The sequence below is a fragment of the Schistocerca serialis genome, chromosome 3 (genome assembly GCF_023864345.2).
Source record: "Schistocerca serialis cubense isolate TAMUIC-IGC-003099 chromosome 3, iqSchSeri2.2, whole genome shotgun sequence".
In the NCBI taxonomy this organism is placed as follows: Eukaryota; Metazoa; Arthropoda; class Insecta; order Orthoptera; family Acrididae; genus Schistocerca; species Schistocerca serialis.
In genome coordinates this window covers 425088162-425096919 of record NC_064640.1, presented here as the reverse complement: position 1 = coordinate 425096919, position 8758 = coordinate 425088162, and positions in this window count along the sequence as shown.

The following is an 8758-nucleotide window of genomic DNA, read 5'->3' as shown; positions in this document are numbered from 1 at the left end:
ATAGACAGCTGTAATTCACAGTGAGGAATTTGCAGGAGATAAAAATTATCATAAGAAAAAGCAGGAATAACACAAATGTTAATGAGTGAATTGAGTGATTCCATTATCAATGATCTGAGAAGAATACAATATCTGATTAGGTTTTTGAATAACTAGCCACAAACATTTTAGAAAAATGAAACATTTGGAAAAGGATTAGTTAACACATTATTTAACAAATTACCTTTTGATATGCATCTACCAGCCTATAGATTCTTTTGGTCAGGGAACCAAACTAGATGAAAGAGGAGATCAAGGAATAAATGCATTGGATGAAGCATGGAAAAACATGACATTGCCTATGTAGATCATAAAAATGTAGAGAAAAGGCATGAAACGGAAAAACAACTTGAACTCATGGTAAAAGAAAGGATGCATAGGTCTGAGGTTTCATTAGGAGAAAAATTAGCTGCAGCTACAGTTACAGGAATAACATATGGTAAAAGAAAATTAGGAATGGGCCTGGATGAAAATGGATATGGACTATAAAATTTTTGTCCTAAAAAAATTTCATTCTACATAAGTGAATAACTTCAATATTGATTACAAATTGCTACCTAGTGGCAAAACTGAAGCAAAAGCAATTACAATTAAACTCAATAATATATTGTTACACAGTATCGATAATTTCTAACTTATGCTGAAAACAGAAAGAGAGACAAGAAAACTAGCAGAAATTTGCTAATAACACTAGGCATACCTGCAATGAAAAAAATATTGAATATCAAACAAAAATGAAAGAAGAAACTGACTTAACAAAAGATGAAGGAGAATTCTTTCCATTACGTTTGGCAGCATTACCCTATTTAGCCACTGTTGGTGCATTACCTGTTGGACCAGCTGAAGTTGCAAATGCCCTTATAAATATTAAAGGAGGATCATAAAGAATTGGAAGAAAAAATAATTAGTATATATCCTAATGCATTAAGTGATATCGATATAGAAATACTTGCTAAACAGTTAAAAATTAAACCTTTTCATGATGTGTTCATGAATGATGAATTAACAGACCAACCAAAATATATCGAATAGGAATAGTAAATTTGGATACATCTGATGATAGTGGCACACATTGGATTTGTTGCTATAATACAAAAATTGGTTTTGATTCATTTTCTGGCAACATACTAGGAAACTATTTGGCAAAAAATGACCTATACTACAGTTACAAGAGAAAAGAAAATTTTGATCAAGTGATTTTTGTGTATTTGTGTTAATGCTGTTGGCAGATAATTATAAATACAATAATACTTTAGAGGTAATAAAACGACATTTTTGGAAATAAAAGAAATGAATAAATTACTGCAAAAATAGAATCTGGAGAACTAAAAAAAGTCAATGCTAAAATTCAAAATATTTGACCAGATTTAATTAAATAATTTCAAAAAGAATTATATTACATTTTTAAAGTAAATAAATGCTGTATTTAGTTGATATAACGAATTCTGCAAATGGTTATGATGCGGTTACTAATAATACTTAGAAAGTGAATTACATATTTATGCTCTGCACTCAGTCCCTACGGAAAATCCCATTACCGAAGCTGAGTATTGAAGTATTTGGAAAATAATTAATAAATATTTTAATCTATGTAAGTAGATAATCATATTTGGTACTTGAAGTAGAGAAAATTTATTGAAACTAGACATCCTTAAAGAGAAACAACTAAAAATGAAAGACAGTACACTGAAGGTCATTACACAGTATGTCAATCTAAAAAGAGCAGATTTGTTAAAAAAATTTGTAGATGTTGGTCTGTAGTCTAATATTCGAGAATAAATTGTTAATGAGTTACATAAACCATTGGTAGTCTAATATTTGAGAAGAAATTGTTAACAAGTTACATAAACGCACAAAAAAAATTTTAAAAGAAGGAATGTCGTTTTTCTTCTTATATGTGAGTTGTACCAACATGATCTAGTAGAAATGGATTCTGGAAACTTAAAAGGAATTTCAAAAACAAATAAAGGATATAAATATTTATTAACTGTTATTGATGTCTTTTCAAAATTTTCTTGGGCTGTTCCTGTTAAAGATGAAATGTTTAAAAATGTAGGAAATGTTTTTGAAAAAATATTTAGAGGCAGAAGTCCCACAAATCCGCAGGTAGTATTTTACAACAAAGAATTTCAAGAACTTAAGAAAAAATGGAACATTAATCGTTATCAACTTTTACTGACTTAAAATCATCTGTTGTTGGAAAAGTTAACAGGAAACTAAATGAAAAAATGTGATACAGATTTCCTCTTCAAGGAAATTATAAGTGGTATTTATAAAACTAGTTAATAAATACAATAACACAAAACATTCATCAAGAAAAATGGGACCAAGAGAAGTTAGTGACAAACATTATAAGCTGCTATTGTAAAACCGAATTTAAAATAGGAGTTTAATTTAGAAGTAACAACCTTAAAGGAATTTTTGAAAAAGAGTTCACAACCAATTGGTCAATAGAAATTCTCGAAACTGAAAATGTTTTTCGTCTAATTCAGTCACATACAAGCTGAAAGCATTGGATGGTGGAGAAGTAAAACGAAATTTTTATGAGCATGAACTACAAAAACCAAATTATCTTGTATATGTCAGGTGGTTGGGTTTTGACAATTTGCATAACAGTTGGGTTAATAAAGATAAAATTGTTTTATAAAATATTCCTTAATTGATGTAAAAGTTGTTGCACAGTTTATCCATTAATTAATGTAAAATAATATCTGTATAAATTAATATTTTGATTCAGTTTTTCTTTCATTTTATTGTTCAAGTTAATAGAGTTACGATTATATTCGATTCTTACAATTTCATCAGAATTTAGGTGTATGTGTTCAAGTACATATAATTTTGTTTGTAGCTTTGTTTTTAGGCATCTAATGAAATAATAATCCCACAGAAATTCATCATCAAATAATCCTTGAACAACAAACATATTTCTCATATCAGTATTTTCAGTTGATACAATGCCATGTGGTTACATTTCTTTTATTTGTTGTGAAAGTAGTTCCCCTTCTGCTGACAACCTTGTAGGTAGGGCAACCACAGCTATGAGTATTCCTCCTGGTTATTAATAAATAAATTCTTTCCTATTAAATACTTTCCTATCCAAAATGCGTAAATATTGCTAAACTGAGGGGATCTGTAGATCGTTACAATTACTATATAGGTATATTGCAGTAGCAACTCACATGCACGTGCTTCAGATATCTGATCTACACAAAAACTATTTCTTTCAATACTTTTGACCTTGTGTTCAGTTTTTATATAAGTAGCAATTCCTCCTTTTCCCATGTTGAGTCTACATGAATAAGATGCTAATCTGCAATCCCTTAAATTTAACTTCTCCATTCCTGCGGTTACATGGTATGGAACTGTTCTATTTTACTCTCTTTCAATACTCTCCATCTGTAATCTCACTCCAAACTAAAGAATGTGTCCCCCTGACCCCAGTAGGTATTTTGTCTTGTGAGTGAGGAAGAATCCTGGAGACTCCAGAAGGTTTCAGATCGATTATATAATAGTAGGACAGAGATTTCGGAATCAGATTTCACACTGTAAGACATTTCGAAGGAGCCTGCCCACAATTTATTGGATATCAAATGTAGGGAGACCGCACTGCAGTTCCTTCTCTAAATCCTCGCACAAACCAAAAAATGGCTGACATCGAAATAAGTGTACAAGAAATAGAAAAGCAACTGGAGTCACTCAACAAAGGAAAGTACACTGGACCTGACGGGATACCAATTCGATTCTACACAGAGTATGCGAAAGAACTTGCCCCCCTTCTAACAGTCGTGTACCGCAAGTCTCTAGAGGAACGGAAGGTTCCAAATGATTGGAAAAGAGCACAGGTAGTCCCAGTCTTCAAGAACGGTCATCGAGCAGATACGTAAAACTATAGACCTATATCTCTGACATCGATCTGTTGTGGAATTTTAGAACATGTTTTTTTGCTAGCGTATCATGTCATTTCTGGAAACCCAGAATCTACTCTGTAGGAATCAACATGGGATCCGGAAACAGCGATCGTGTGAGACCCAACTCGCTTTATTTGTTCATGAAATCCAGAATATATTAGATACAGGCTCCCAGGTAGATGCCATTTTCCTTGACTTCCGGAAGGCGTTCGGTACAGTTCCGCACTGTCACCTGATAAACAAAGTAAGAGCCTACGGAATATCAGACCAGCTGTGTGGCTGGATTGAAGAGTTTTTAGCAAACAGAACACAGCATGTTGTTATCAATGGAGAGACGTCTACATACGTTAAAGTATCCTCTGGCGTGCCACAGGGGAGTGTTTTGGGATCATTGCTTTTCACAATATACATAAATGACCCAGTAAATAGTGTCGGAAGTTCCATGCGGCTTTTCGCGGATGATGCTGTAGAATACAGAGAAGTTGCAGCATTACAAAATTGCAGCGAAATCCAGGAAGATCTGCAGCAAATAGGCACTTGGAGCAGGGAGTGGCAACTGACCCTTAAGATAGACAAATGTAATGTATTGCGAATACATAGAAAGAAGGATCCTTTATTGTATGATTATATGATAGTGGAACAAACACTGGTAGCAGGTACTTCTGTAAGATATCTGGGAGTACGCGTGCGGAACGATTTGAAGTGGAATGATCATATAAAATTAATTGTTGGTAAGTCGGGTGCCAGGTTGAGATTCATTGGGAGAGTCCTTAGAAAATGTAGTCCATCAACAAAGGAGATGGCTTACAAAACACTCGTTAGACCTATACTTGAGTATTGCTCATCAGTGTGGGATCCGTACTAGGTCGGGTTGACAGAGGAGATGGAGAAGATCCAAACAAGAGCGGCGCGTTTCGTCACAGGGTTATTTGGTAAGAGTGATAGCATTACGGAGATGTTTAGCAAACTCAAGTGGCAGACTCTGCAAGAGATGCGCTCTGCATCGCGGTGTAGCTTGCTGTTCAGGTTTCGAAAGGGTGCGTTTCTGGATGAGGTATCGAATATATTGCTTCCCCCTACTTATACCTCCCGAGGAGATCACGAATGTAAAATTAGAGATATTCGAGCGCGCACAGAGGCTTTCCGGCAGTCGTTCTTCCCGCGAAAAAAGCCATACGCGACTGGAACAGGGGAGGTAGGTAATGACAGTGGCACGTAAAGTGCCCTCCGCCACACCGTTGGGTGGCTGGCGGAGTGTAAAGGTAGATGTAGAAAGAAACTGAAGAAATTGAAAAAGGGTGGGAAATTAAGGAGATGGGACCTGGATAATTTGAAAGTACCAGAGGTTATTGAGAGTTTTAGGGGGAGCATTAGGCAACAATTAACTAAAACAGGGAAAGGAATACAGTAGAAGACGAATGTGTAGTTTTGAGAGATAAAAAAGTGAAAGCAGCAGAAGGTCAAATAGGTAAAAAGACAATGCCTAGTAGAAATCCTTGGATAACACAGGATATATTTAATTTATTTGATGAAAGGATGAAATATAAAAAATGCTGCAAATGATTCAGATTAAGAGAATACGAACCGCCCAAAAATGAAATAGACAGGAAGTGCATTATGGCTTTGCGGGAATAGCTAGAGGACAAATGTAAGGATTTAGAAGTATGTACCGCTAATGTAAAGAGAGAGACTGAGTAGAGGAAAATGAACGAGGCCTTTTGAGAAAAGAGAAGCAGCTGTATGAATATGAAGACCTTATCTGGAAAACCAGTACTTAACCAAAGAAGGAGAAGCTGAAAGGTGGAACGACGGATAGTCTGTACAAGGGAGGTGAACTTGAAGGCAATATCATAGAAATGGAAGAGGAGGTAGATGAACATGAGATGGAAGATACAATGCAGCGAGAAAAATTTGATTGAGCACGGAAAGACCTAAGTCGAAAGAAGGCCCAATTAGCATATGACATCCCGTCAGAACTGTTGATTGCCTTGGGAGAGACAGGCACGACAAAAGTAGGAAGTATGAAAAAGGTGAAATACCCTCACAGTTCAAGAACCACGTAATAACTCAAATTCCAAAGAAAGAACGTGCTGACAAGCGTGACTTTTACCGAACTATAAGTCTGACAACTCACGGTTGCGAAATACTAACGCGAATCCTTCACAAAAGAATGGAGAAAGAAGTAAATGCCAACCAGGAGGAAGACCAGTTATGATTCCATAGGAACATGTGAGGAAATAGCAAGCCTACGATTTATCGCTGAAGATGGGTTAAAGAAAGCTAAAGCCACGTTTGTAATATTTGTAGACTTAGAGAAAGCTTTTGACAATGGTGACTAGAATACTGTCCTTGAACTTCTCGAGGTATCAGAGGTAAAATACAGGGAGCGAATCACTGTTTACAACTTGTACAGAAACGAGATGGCAGTAATAAGTGTCAAGGTGAGTGAAAGGGAAGCAGTGGTTGAGAAGGGAGTGACACTAGGTTGTAGCCTGTAACCAACGTGTTCAATGTGTACACTGAGCAAGCAGTAAAGGATGCCAAAAAAATTATGGTACGAATTAAAGCTCAGGGAGAAGAAATAAAAACTTTGAGGTTTTCCGACGTCATTAGTCTTGCCAGAGACAGCAAAGGACTCACAGGAGCAGGTGAACGAAATGGACAGTCTTGATAAGAGGATATAAGATGAACATCAACAGAACTAAAGCGAGGATAATGGAACGTAGTCTAATTAAAGAAAGTGATGCTGACGGGATTAGATCAGGAAACGGGATTCTGAAAGTAGTAGATGAGTTTTCTGTTTGCGCTGCAAAATAACTGCTGAGGGACGAAGTAGAGAGCGTACAAAATGTACACTGCCAATGCCAAGGAAAGCATTTCAGAAGAAAAGAAAATTGTTAACATCGAATATTGATTTAAGTGTTAGGAAGTCCTTCCTGAAGTACTTCTATGGGATGAAGCCAACTATCGAAGTGAAACGTGGATGGTAAACAGTTTAGACAAGAAGAGAATAGCAACTTTTGAAATCTGCTGCTGCAGCAGAATGCTTAAGATTATATGGGTAGATCACATAACTAATGAGGAGGTAGTGAACAGAATTGGGAGAAGTGAAATTTGTGGCAGAACCCGAGTAGAAGAAGGGAGTGGTTGATAGGACACATTCTGAGTCATCAAGGGATCGCCAATTTAGTATATCAGAGAAGAGTGTTGGGTAAACATCGCAGAGGGATACCAAGAGATGGACACGGTAAGGAGATTCAGAAGGACGCAGTAGTTATTCGAAGATGAAGAGGCTTGCACAAGACAGAGTAGGATGGAGAGCAGCAACAAACCAGTCTTCAGATTGAAGATCACAAGAATAACAACGACGACAACACACAGTTTCGTCGAGAGCACCTTACACGATGCATCTGCCCTGCATCAAATGACAATACGTTTCACTACCACATTTCCCGAGTTGTATATTTACGGATAATTAGTAGTTGGTAGCACTCAACCAGTGGTTCCTTTTTTCACCTTTCTATGCATAATATGAACAGTTATAGCGTCACTGATGGGCTGAGGAACAGTGGCATTCACCATGTGGTTTGTTCAGGCATTAGATTACACTGCTAATTACATCTGAAGTCACGATAAAAGTCTATTCGGACACTTTCTCAGCTTCAAAGCAAGAACTGTTTTCAGTAACTTAACGTCACACTTTCTGAAAAGTACGGAAGCCTCTCAATACCTTGTACGATAATTTTAACATTAATTTCTCTATTACAATGGAGTAACTTGACTTTAGACATAATTTCGCATACAAACAAACGTATAAGTCGGCCACATGACGAATACTGTGCTGCATCAGAGAAGCTAAAAGTTTTTGCGCTATGTACATAAAGGCAAAAAACGGAGATAAAAGGTACATATATCTAACTATTAGATAAATGTAAGTACACAATTCTGAAAACGTGTTAGCTAAACAAATTGTTGTTTGGTACAGGGTAAGTGCATAGTACAAAAAGCAGTGGATAAATGTTTGTTTTAACGAATATGTGAATGTATTAATCCAATTCCAGTGGCACAAATGAATTTACGTAAAAAATTTCTGGTTTCTGTATTTCTTCAAGTAATTTAATCGACAGCAAATAAGCTCAGACACCATTAACGGGGATAAATCAACCTGAGTGTAGCTATTAGATAGTTTTCCAAGTTCGTTCAGGAAAGTTCCGGGCTGGTCCCAAATACGATATACGAACAGATAAAATACAGTACCACACAGAACAAAGTTTACACGATTCACAGACAGACTGCGGTACACGACACGACAACTTCGGTAACAGAGAGGACATCTGGTCACAAGGTTAAAATAAAACAAATTTTCCAAATCACGAAGATCAGTCGTACGACGGAATAAAAGCTACGAAAGAGGGATGCAAACGTATTTAAATTTTTTGTTATTGTAAGATTATCCTAATTTTCTATGATCACAGAAGATACATCATTAGGGTGGACAGAAGGGTTACAAAAATGAACATGTAGTGTGTTTGTTGACGATCAGGAATGCAGGCAGAAAGGAATACATCACGCCAGGCGTACCTCAGCGTCTGCCATTGTTGTTATTGGAGGGGCGTCTTATCTGCATGGTCTGCAGGGCAGCGATAGCGCACAATGGTCGGTTCATACTGGCCAGATCATTTATGATTCAATGGAATATGTTGTTTGCAGATAATGCAGAAGATATTTTCGAAAAGATGTTTACCAAAATATGCATCACTGAGGATAACTTCTTGAAGTATAACACTTATTGACAAGTGTGTCCTTTTTAG